Raw genomic sequence first — 12,034 nt, 5'->3', positions numbered from 1 at the left:
CACAGATAAATGCCTATAGCACAGGTTCCACAGAGGTCCCTCACCACCTTAAACATGTTTGATATGAATGGAGATAAACTTTACAGGTACATTTTGTCCATTCTTTTGTCCATTCTTCACATTCAGGGTGTCTTCATTTTGGTCACAGTTGCTGATGGCTGCATCAAAAATTCCATGTTCAGCAACTCCAGTGAGGCCAGAACGGATGTAGTCACCACTCTCTGTCCTTGATATCTGGTCTGCTGCAACAGATGTGACAAGTGCCTGACTTCTGTATAGGAAACACAGTACCCCATTGCACTGAGCTTATTGATGACTGTCTTACTACCAAACTCAGGATGTATCAAAATGGGAAGTCCCAGTGTGATTGGCGTATGGATGTGACAGCTCTGTTCAATGAGATCATGACAAATTGCGATAACACACAGATTCTCCTTTGAATCTGGGTCATCATTAACCTGACTCTCGCTAAATGAATTTCGTTCCGCCTAGCTCCACTCATCCATCTGGGATCGATCCATTGGAGTGGTGCTTCAGAAGGCTGGGCCTTATTTAAAAATCCTTGCATAAGATTGGATAAGCACTTGTCCGTCATCTATTGACGTGCTACTTCAACCACTCACATCGAAGCCAACCCGTGACGCTGAGAACAGTCTTTACTGTCTATGGCTCCACCCCTCCTGCTCCTCCCCTCCCCCACGGAGTTCAAGTTCTACAGTGAAGTGTACTACGAGAATGGCCGAAAGTTCTAGGAAGAGACCTCCATCGCCTCCAGCTAAAAAAAAACTCGATCTGAGGCGAAAAGAATATCAGATGGGAAGCAAGCAAATACACGTTAATCTAGGGAGTGCTTTCCACCGATGGAGACAGCTTGGATAGCAAGGAGATGCAGTTTGATTCTGAACTTGCGACATTTCTTCTTGACTGGTAAGTAAACATCTGTTAAACATAATTCATAATTTTGATTAAGCAAAGGAGATATTGTAGAATTAGCTCTCGAGCCACTAGGTAATGTTTGTCAGCTGTAGATCGCGGTAAATTGACTTCGTTCGACCGCCATTGCTAACGTTACCCACCTAGCGATAGCGTCCTTGCTACATAAGCAGTTTGATATTGGTGAATGTTCACTGGCTTGTGGTCTCGCTAACGAATGATGTTGGCAGCGTAAGATACTAAAATTACAACTAATGCTAGCTCTACACGATTAGGATAACTTTCAGATACGTTAGAATACTATCCTCTATCTCCGGTAACGTTATAAGTTGCTTAGATTGTGTCGGGCCTGTTGCAAAATAGCATCACCATTTTCCTTTGAAGCTCTTCAAACATGTCTTTATCACAATATACCCATGTGTGTGTTTGTATCTGTTTTCACAGGATCAGAATTCCAGTCCAGTCCTCCCCTATGAAGGTGTAACGATTACATTGCTGTTGCCCAACAGGTAGGAAAATGTAATATCATCTAATTTCAGTAATGCGGCAAAATGCTTAGCTAATGCCCAGGTAGTAATTTGTTTCCTGCTGCAGAGGTTCCTAAAAAGTTGGTCAAGCAAACCCTGCTCCCCAGACAGATGCTAGTCTTGCTGTTTCATAAGCTGTCATAAGCTAATATTTAGAGGAATCTAGTTATCTTTGTAAGTAGGCTTTAAAAAAACAGTAGAAACAGTGACTAGTGACACAGTAGCTTTATGTTTAAGAACTAATTCCAGCAGTTTTTAATCACAATGGGGTCCCAACCCCCAGATTAAGAGGTCCTGTCCTGCTCTGATTTGTTCATGTTCTTTCATTCAGATTGGTGTGTCAACAGGTCGAATTTCCTGCTGCAGATCACCTCTTCATTTCCTGTGGCTCATCAACATGAAGCCTGACTCGTTAGCCCAACTTCTTGCTGTTGAAGACTGCTAAGGACTATCCATGTGCCCGGCTGCTTCCCTCCTGCCTCATATAGTCCAAAAGTTACATTTCTATTCATGTTGTTGCACTTGGGAGCAGAGCGTGCGTCTTTCTCGACTGCTCTGGGCTGCACTGAAGACGGTTTGGCCGGTATGTTACTCCCTGCCGCCACCTCAGACATAAACTGGTATTGCAAGCCTGGACGACCCGGGGCTAGTCGGTTAGCACGCTAATTCTGGAGGAGATCTCTGCAATGCTATGCATATTCTTCGATTAGAAAATGTCAGTAGTGTTATTTCTTCACATTCTATTGATATGTATAGTTGATTTTTGAATGCATTACACTTCAAAAGTTCACAAAAAAGACACATTGTGCCTTTAAGAAATTAATATAAAATAGTATGTGCAAAAATCATATTAATTTGAGGTGTGTCTGATTAGTCCTATATAGGATAACTATTCTGCATTGGTTTGGAATCATAGGAGAACCTACTTATTTGGATGTGCCGTGGCCTAACCCACGTAAAAACCTAGTGAAATGACATTTTCAACAATATAGCCTTAACAAGATATAAATGGGAAAGCTTACCATTCTAGCTATAAACATGGCAGAATCATCCACAGGGCATGATATTTCAAAAACCGCTTACACGCTTCACGATGATGGCAATGAGTTGTTATCAGACATGCACGAAGACGTATAGCCCTGCAACAATCTATCTAAAATAACACCTATTGGGAGTAGCCTACCATTCATGATATGTAGTAACAATTTTGAAGTTGTGGGACGTTTACATCGCTTAAACTGTATGTTTCATTCGTCCCCTTATTTCAACTGTCCCGACCAGCAGGGACGAATGAAACACGCACATCCCACTTTTGCTGTAGCCTAATTCCTGAACGGTTTTGTTCAAAGCTGAAAATGCATTTGTATTTGACAGAGGACAGATGTAGGTTACTAGTGACCAAATATTAGCTTTCAGTTGTAAGTTACGTTTAATTAAACTGTCCTGGCTCTCCCCTACTGATGCCTATCAATATGCTGTGACTGGATGGGTCAAAAACGTGAAAGTGCGGCACCTGGCCACCAAGGATTTATATTTAATCATGGGAAATGTAAGTATTATGTAAAAACTAGAGAATGTAATTCCAGGGAATTACGAGTGCATAAAAATGACGCTAGGACAGATGGTGGTTGCATAGCTTAAAAGTTGATAGTTTAAAAGTAGACAGTTTAAAAGTTGAATGTAGATAGTTTAAAAGTTATTATCACTCGGAGAGAAGAAATACTCTTTTCTGATTGGCTGATGGGGTGGCTAATTCTGAATAACAGGACACTGTTCCATATCAATGCTTACCCAGACAGCATTTACATCTGTGCCAGATCCGTTTTTGAATCAGCAGATTCGCGCAGCAGTCGCACTCACTATGCAGATCTGCACCAACTTTGCGCCAGACTTGTCTGTAGCTTCTGACTGTGACAGTCCATCCAGCGGGTGCAGCGCCTATCCGGGGCAGCTTCGCAGACCAGACGCGCCACAACTGAATCGAGTCCGCCCGGCGGGTGTGGGCCAGATCCACAGGAGCTGCGCAGACCTGACGCGCCACAACTAACGGAACACTTTTCCCCCACATAAACCTGCAACTCTACGTTATGTGATTATGCAGAGTGGAAGACTACAGGCTGCACCGGCTTTGTGATTATTGGTAAGTACATTATACAATTATCATTTTATATGTAAACTGGTGTTGATGTCATTTTAGTCTGCTAAATATTTAGGCTTGTATTAAACATGAAAGTTTACTTAGTTTACTCTGAAATTCTGACAACCTGAAACGTGCCAGACAAGCTGGGTAGTAGCTACGGTTAGCTTGTAGTCTAGGTTCTTTTAAACATGCATCCACAACTATGTGAACATGAGCTTTAAGGCTAAATTGGTGAGCTTTGCTTATTATTCACCAAAATCGCTTAATATTGTGTCCATTGTGTGTTAGCTGCAAATTCGTAGCCATTAGCGCTAACGTTACCCACTTTGTCTGTAGCTAGCCTTTCTGCTAGTAGCAGATATTGCAGCGTTTTTTAAGCCTATTTAAAATGGATTTAGAGTGGAAAAACTTGGCTGTAAACACTTGGCTTTTTATCGAAGGTTCACAAGAATTGTCGCTGTCATCCAGTTTATCCGGTTTGGAATACAATGCGTTGTTGGCATACTATACTGTTATAAAATAAATAATCTTTGGATGTTTAATCTAATATTTACTCTTTGTTTCTTTGCCTTGTGTACGTCTCACACGAGCAGGTTGATGCCTAACTTTAACGTTAGTCCATTGGGCTAGTTTTTGCCCTTGTCCTCTGACATCCATCCGTTAACGGCGCTGCTATTCACAGTCTGCCCGAAAATATTTCCCAGGACAGCTACTAGCCTCTGCGAGAGATCTGCCGCTGCCGCGACCAAGGAACTGCTGCTGACCTGCGAGCTGCCATGATAGCAGCCTGCCCTGCAGTCTGGATTGAGTAGCCTAGCTAACGTCGAAGAACTCTCACAAACTGTCGCTGTCAAAGTCCACCGACCTGCTGATCTGCAGGATCGCCCAACTGTTCTGTGCTTTCAGTGCTCCCCCAGACTGCCAGTAATCTTCCTCCGACACAGCTGAGTGCCGCCGTCGTCATCATCATCGGGACATCAGCCGGTTAGATGCAACGGACTATGTTAACATGACATTTTCTTTCAGTGCGTTTAGCGTAGAGTTTGTTTATCAACATAAGCCTTATATTTCACATATTGGTTTGTGTTATGTTGTAGGCAGGCTTGGAATTTCACCATTCTGGGGGCAAGGCCACTTGGCCTTCAGTTGGGCATATTTGGTGGGGGGCACAAAGGCCACATGTCAGGGCACCAAGGCCAAAGTTAACTATACAGTATAGTAGGCTATAAAATTGATCAAAGTTGTATTTAGCCTATTCACTGCAGTAGACCTGCATCACTGTATGGAACATTACAAAAACATGACATATTACATAGGACTGTAAATCATCTGATCATCTAATATTTACAGATATCTAGGCTATATATAACATTTATTTTATATTTGGCATGTTATGAAATCATGTATTGAACAATTTAAGCACAGCTCAGCTTTAAAAAACTCAAATAGCCTAGATGCATGCTTAGCATTTTGTGATCATTAAGGCTACTTTCACAAACTCTTAGTCAGCTGTCCTCTGATTTACCAATATCTAGGCGATATTTGTAACAATTATTTTGTATTTGGAATCATGAAATCATGTGGAACAATTTAAACACATTGTAAAACTTAAAGCCTAAATTTGGAGACATCCATGCATGTCAAACTTTACTGCAAATTCCAAACTGGATTACTCTGGAACTGTACAGGGGACTGCTTTACACCTTTGTGTTCGGTAAGGTCTCCTGTTTATTCTGATATATGGTTTGTCGTGTGTTAAAAGAAGGGTTCGTAAAGTATTCCACCGAGATGAATGGGTAGGGAGATCATGGGACGCAAAACCTTCAGTAGAATGTATGATTAAATTTAATTATATTATTTATTTTTCTCGCGAACCGTTTAACACAGCAATTATCGGCTAACATCGTTTAAAAGCTGAGAAAAAGCTCTTTCATGTGATACTTGTGATGTCTGTGTGATGAATAGGCTACTTTGCGAGTAGTTCAACTGAGAATGGGTGAATTTGGACGCACTTTCTTTCTTGCGCTGTCACTTTCTCCACTGCGTAAAAGACTAAATTCATTTGCGCTGTGAATGCTAAGATAATTTTGACAGGCCACAGGCTAAATAAAAATCGCTATTAGTAGGACGCAAAGCAGAATATTGAAAGAAGGGGGCACCAAGGCCACCGTGGCCTGTAAACCTCTGCTTTTCAAAGGGGCCTCACCGCCGTGAAATTCCTACCCTGGTTGTAGGCCTAAACTTAGGGTAGCGGACACAGTGTTCTCTTTTGCCTTTTTAAAATAAAAAACTATTTTGAAAATTACAAATTGTGTGGGTCTTAATTGTCTGATAGCTTAAATATGAATCACAGACCAGGGCCAGATGAGCCCCATGTAGAATATGAGTCTGGGCCAGATCCGCACCAAATGCCATGGCAATATTAACTGTACTGGGCCAGTTCTGGCCCAGATCTGTCTCTGATCCGTAATTCCAACCTGTTCCGGTATTGGCCCGTTGGAAGAAATGACCCCGGGGCAGGTCAGTTTAGAGGATCTGCGCCAAATGCTTATGAAGATCTGGACCAAATATATTTTGCTGTCTGGGTATGAATGGTAACTATAACAACCATAGTAGGACTAGGGTTGCAGGCTTCGCAACAATGGAATCAACTGCATGCTATCGCTGGCCAATGGAAGGTGTACAACAAGCTGAACTTGAGCTTCTTTTTAAACGAAACCGTGGGTTTCCTTTGCTTTACAGTGGCAACCGGGTGATAAGCGGGATAACGGCCTTCGAGGTGTGTCCAGTCATACGGAATTAATGGGCTGAGGCAACTCCGCTGCGCGTCGGGGAGTTTTTTGCCACTCGCCCTCGTCCATTAATTCCGTATAACAAGACACCTCGACGGCCATTATCCCTTACTTAATAGACAGATAGTTTAATGGATGTTGATACACATAGTTTAATGAATGTTTAATGTTTAAAAGTGAAATGTAGATAGTTTAAAAGTTGTTGATAGACTGATAGTTTAATGCGTGTTGATAGACAAATAGTTTAAAGGCTCTAGATAGGTAGATGGTTGACGATAACTGACAATTGGAATGGCTCTAATGTTTGCTAGTAGTTATACTAACTATGCTAATCAAAGTTAATAATGCTAACCAAGTTATTTAGCTAACTTAGCTAATGTTTTCTAGCAGTTACATTTTTTTTTAATAATGTTAACTATGTTAACCAAGCTAACTTAACTAATGATTTTTAGCAGTTATGCTAAAATACTAACTACGTTAATGATGCTAACATGATAACCATGTCATTTAGCTAACTTAGCTAATCATTTTTAGCAGTTTTTCTAATGTAGCAGGGCGGACATGTTCATATGTAAATTAGTGCTGTCAAACGATTAAAATTTTAAATCACGATTAATCGCTGAATTCCTATAGTTAATCATGATTAATCACATATTTTACCATATGATTTAAAATTGTATTATTTGGCATTTCTGAACTTTCCAGGAGTCCATATTAACAATAAAGCAATTATTGTTTATCTTGATTGGGATTCAAATGAAAGCAAAGCAAGTTACTTTATTAACTGAACTTTAAGACATAGGTCTATTTGATTATTTCAAATCAAATTTCAAAAGATGTGCAGCAGACCTGAGGCAACACAATATATTCTTCAGAAATATAGCTGATATAAACTGAAATAATTGCTACTGCAGAAGTGCATGCACAAAATGTAGACCTACACACTTATAAAGGGCATAACAAACAGAAAATATTATATTCATACTATATTCATTATCTTTGAGTTCAGTTTAAAATAAGGAACTTTTCAACATGTGTGCATTGCCATTTTATAGGCCTACAGTCTATGGTGCACTGTCACTTGCCACACACATCAACGCCGAAGTTTTTAACAGGCAAACACTGGATGAACAATGGATTTTATGGAGCAGCGACCAAATATAACTGAATCGCGTTTTACACGGCTGCAAAGTGCGATGCTGGTGTGCGGAGTTGTATTGAAAAGAATGGAATCTAATGTAAATGAATGTCGAAAGCAGAGTGCATCCCAAATAGCAGCAGCCAAAGAGGAATGTTGATAACAGAACAAGTGACGGTGAAAACATCTTTGGCGGCACAACTAATGCGTCAGCCTAGGCTACTACTCTTTGGCCGGTGTTCCAGTTTAGATGGTGAGCAGGTTAACTTGTGATATTTGCATAAAATTCGTGAATATTCAACAAGACCCTGCCTACTTGTTAACAACGCTTTGCTCTGCCTCCGCCCTTCCAGTGCTGGAGATTCACATTTTCACAAGCCTACAGTGTGTGACAGAATATGAAGCAAGATCTTGCCGAAAACATGCGGGAATCGCTATGTATAATGCATGTCTGCTTAAGCATCCACACAAAATGTTGTGCAAACAGGAAATGTGTCAAAGTAAATCAGCGAAGGTTTTGTTGGGTTTCGAACATGAGTCTCACTGAGGCAAAATGTGCTAAGCAGCAAGCACTATCACCACTACGCCACAGAGAGCAACGCTTGTTATTAGTCTATTAGACTAGTCTACTAGCTTACTAGCTATCCTGATGTCCATGTTAACTGGTGATAGCCTATAACATGAGCAAACACAGCGAATGCATGCCTTTGAATAATGCAGATTAATTTTGCCTCAGTAATTTTGCATCACAAACAGTAACAAATGACCCCATCAGACGTTGCTCATTTTTTGTGCAGAAAGCAAAAATTATGAAGATCACTCAGGCCTCGAACTGCTCACTAAAATAGCAAGCTAGCAGCAATAGTCCACCCTGCTAACCAATTGCACCACTGGTTATTTTGTATCTATGCAATAGAATGAATGTAGGTCTATGTTGTCTTGTGACAGCTTATTTGTCAATCGATCAAGATATTCATTATAGCAAACATGTAGGCTAAGTGAATGTTTTGCAACAGGCTGCTGAACGAGCAGTAAGTAGGCTAAACTATTTTCTAATTTAGGCTACGTGGGAATCTGAAACAGCAACATCTATATTTCTCACTTATGTTAACTAGTGTTAACTTTGACTAACAGTTCAATATATACATAGAAATCTGGCATCAGTTTCAGCAGCTCGTAGTGTAGTGGTATAGACGATGTAGAAACTAATCCAATCAACTTACTTGTCCATGCGTGGTTTGAATCCCAGCTAGATCGCTAGTTTTATTTTTTTCCATTCATTCAGTATGTGTCATATTTGTGGATAATGCTTAAACGGACATGTATTAGACATACACTGGTGATGTTTTCAGCGATATCCGTTATATTGTCTCACTTGCAAACACTTCGTGAAAATGTAGCCTAATATAAACCTGCACTATCGGAGGCAGAGCAGATTAAGAAGTAGGCAGGGTCTTGTTGAATATTCACTGATTTTATGCAAATATCACCAGTTAAACTGCTCACCATCTAAACTGGAACACCGGCTCGTTAGCCCAACCAAGTGTGTGCAGCAATGGCAAGCGATTTTATCATTTACCCGCTAAGTTTGACTATCTGGAATTAACATTGTAGATATCAACAACGTCTTTCTGACTAGTCGCAATTACATTTTGGATAGTTGGAATTGTCATTCAAGATATCTGTAACGTAATTGTGACTAGTCGAAACGTCAGATAGAGATATCTGTAATTTAGTTTTGACTAGGCAAAACTGAATTACAGATGTCATCACGTCATTGAAAACAACATTCAACTCGTCACACAGCTTAAATGGCAATTGCAGATATCTTTAATTCAGTTTTGACTAGGCAGAATGAAAGGTGAAGATATCTCAAACGTCATTATGACTAGTGCAAATTATTGTGCAAGACGTCGCTCTTTAGTTCCGTAGCAGAGCCCGTCTAGATTTCTAGGCTAGAGCCCATCTACTTAGACATTCTGTCAGCTAATTTCCCCTCCCCAACATAATCGAAGAAAAAGTGGGCTTATTTCCTTATTTCTATGAATGGAAGAAGAATAAGCAGGCTGTAATGTCGTAGCCTACATAAATTAGTAGGCCTATACTACTAAATGCACCAGCACCATCTACAGGAAATTCCATTCATAATGTTGGCTGTAATCGAAAAAATCAAAGCAACATTGAATCATCAATTCTTGCTGCCAGCTCCAGTCTCCAAACTCCTTCGCCCTCTGGCTGCTCTGACATGGTGCTAATTAGTGCTAATTACAAAGTTAACAGTTACCAGGTGCTATGTGATTTGATGATTTGAACAACACGCTCTTCTCCCGCCTAAAGTGGGATGCGGGCCTAATTTGCATATACAGATATCTAACGTCATTTCGCCTAGTCAAAACTCTAATTCAAGATAACTATAATTACATTTTGACTAGGCAGAATGAAAGTTATAGATATCTCCAATTTCAGATATCTCTAATCAAAACTCATTCAAGATATCTGAAAAGGAACATGTAGATATCTTGAATTGAAGTGAATTAAAGATATCTTCAACTGGAGTTATGACTAGTCAGAATCAAATTGTAGATATCTCTAACTGGAATTACAGATATCTAGAATTCAGTTGCAGATATCCGTAATTCAAATAGTGGATATCTGCAACTGAATTGTAGATATCCGTAATAATAAACCCCATAGAAATGAATGGCAAATGTGGCATCATTTGTCCTAGGAAGAATGTCTTTGTGGATATCTGAAATGACAATTATGGATAGGAAGAATTCAATTGCGGATATCTAAAATGTTCGTTTTGACTAGGCAAAACTGAATTACAGATATCTGCAATACATATCCAGTCTAGCGGGAAAATGTTAAAATCGCTTGCCATATGCAGCATGCCTTTACGTAGCCTACTAACGGCGCATCATCATAAAGATAAATTTGATCTGCATCACGCCCCATTTTAGCGGAAAACATGTTAACATTATATCATTAAAAGACAGCTAGTAATCACACGTTGACGTTACATCTAGTTATTAATTAACAGGACATTCAATCATTTTACTAACACTGCAGTTATGAAGAATTATGTTTATGTAACTTACTCATCCTAATTCGTTTGCAATACCCCATGTATTATACAAATTTAGCATGTACACTTACCATAATATCCCATGCAAAACGGTAAGCTTGCTAGCTAGCTAACTGTGGAACTTCAGTATAACATAGCTAATTATCTCACCTAGTTGTAGGAAATAGGCTACGTTCATATTACAAGTGATATAATGAATGTGTGACTTATGTTTAGTTGATGTTATGACATGTAAAGTTAAGCTTGCTGAACTTAATTATAATCAGCCACGGGCAGTTTGACTGTGCCTATCGATATATTCGTGACACTCCTGTTAGTAAACTGGAGAGAGCAAAACATATAGGAACATGGTCACATTAATCCCATAAACACACAGATAACTCTTACACCAACCTTATTTTGTGCTTTTTATTCATGTTTGTTTCAAGATTTAGTAAGTTTACTATAAGCACTTTTCGCTCTCCACTTTGATGCAGCATAGATTTCCATTATATCAGTCATCTTCCGTTCATTCCATTCGTCAGTGCGTATTGTTTAGTTTCCGGTCTGGCTAGATCGGTGTGGTGTTGTAGTTGTTCTAACGTTACTAGTTGTTGCAACAGCATGTGAAAAAACTACAAAGTTTGTTACACCAAAATGAACGTTAATCTCGCGCTAAAAAAATTGACGCCGTTAAAATAGGTTTCCGTTACGCCGTTAATAACGCGTTTAACTGACAGCACTAATGTAAATAGTCGACTACGCCACCTGCGAGGGTTAGGCCCTCCCCGGAACTAATTTAGAAACCTTTTGGTCAGTTTAGACCCCTTTGGGTACACAGGTTCGTAACACTGAGACTCAGTGGCGGACCGCGTTCAGTGGTTAGGCCTTCAATGATGACTATTTTTTGACGAAAAATAATAATAGGGGGGCGTTCCGGGAAGATTTTTTTTGCATTTCAGCGTTAAAATGTGCAATTTCCCAGCATTTCACGGTGGGTCGGTGAAGACGTGCAATTTAGTCCATGTCATATTGAAAGTGAACACCAAGTGCGCTCGGGTTCGTGCAGACTATTTTGAAATATTTAGGCTATCGGTTGCCTAACTTATGTTCATGACTTGCACGCACATATGGCACTGCCACAGGTCTACAATGATGTGTCCAAATCATTTAATAGTTTAATCTGACATCAGCAAACTTGCTTTAGACTGTTTGTAGGGCTCTCCTACTTAGCTGTAGCTTTAACGTTAATGTTACAGTGCAACTGTTTTAGGTTGTGCTGCTGCTCTGATCAAAAGCTAATGTGGAACTACAGTAGGCTATCCTACAGTGTTTGCCAAACGTATTTATGAGAGTGTCTCAGCACACCACCATGATATTAAACATAAAAGTCAGAAAATGTATTGCCCTATGCTGCTACTACTACTTGTTGCCTAT

General features: G+C 39.9%; 1 long non-coding RNA gene across 1 annotated transcript; it reads left to right on the top strand.

Annotated features, from left to right (window-relative positions):
• Positions 1-713: 713 nt before the first annotated feature.
• Positions 714-1,915, top strand: LOC143135176 (uncharacterized). The gene is made up of 3 exons (XR_012988829.1): positions 714-927; positions 1,378-1,442; positions 1,792-1,915. It is a non-coding gene; the product is annotated as an uncharacterized LOC143135176 (long non-coding RNA).
• Positions 1,916-12,034: the final 10,119 nt, after the last annotated feature.

The sequence above is a fragment of the Alosa pseudoharengus genome, unplaced genomic scaffold (assembly GCF_046254945.1).
Source record: "Alosa pseudoharengus isolate Yale_2024_CS ecotype anadromous, Long Island Sound unplaced genomic scaffold, YU_APseudo_1.1 YU_APseudo_1.1_scf_2, whole genome shotgun sequence".
Lineage (NCBI taxonomy): Eukaryota > Metazoa > Chordata > Actinopteri > Clupeiformes > Clupeidae > Alosa > Alosa pseudoharengus.
This window is presented reverse-complemented; position numbering and strand designations above follow the sequence as displayed.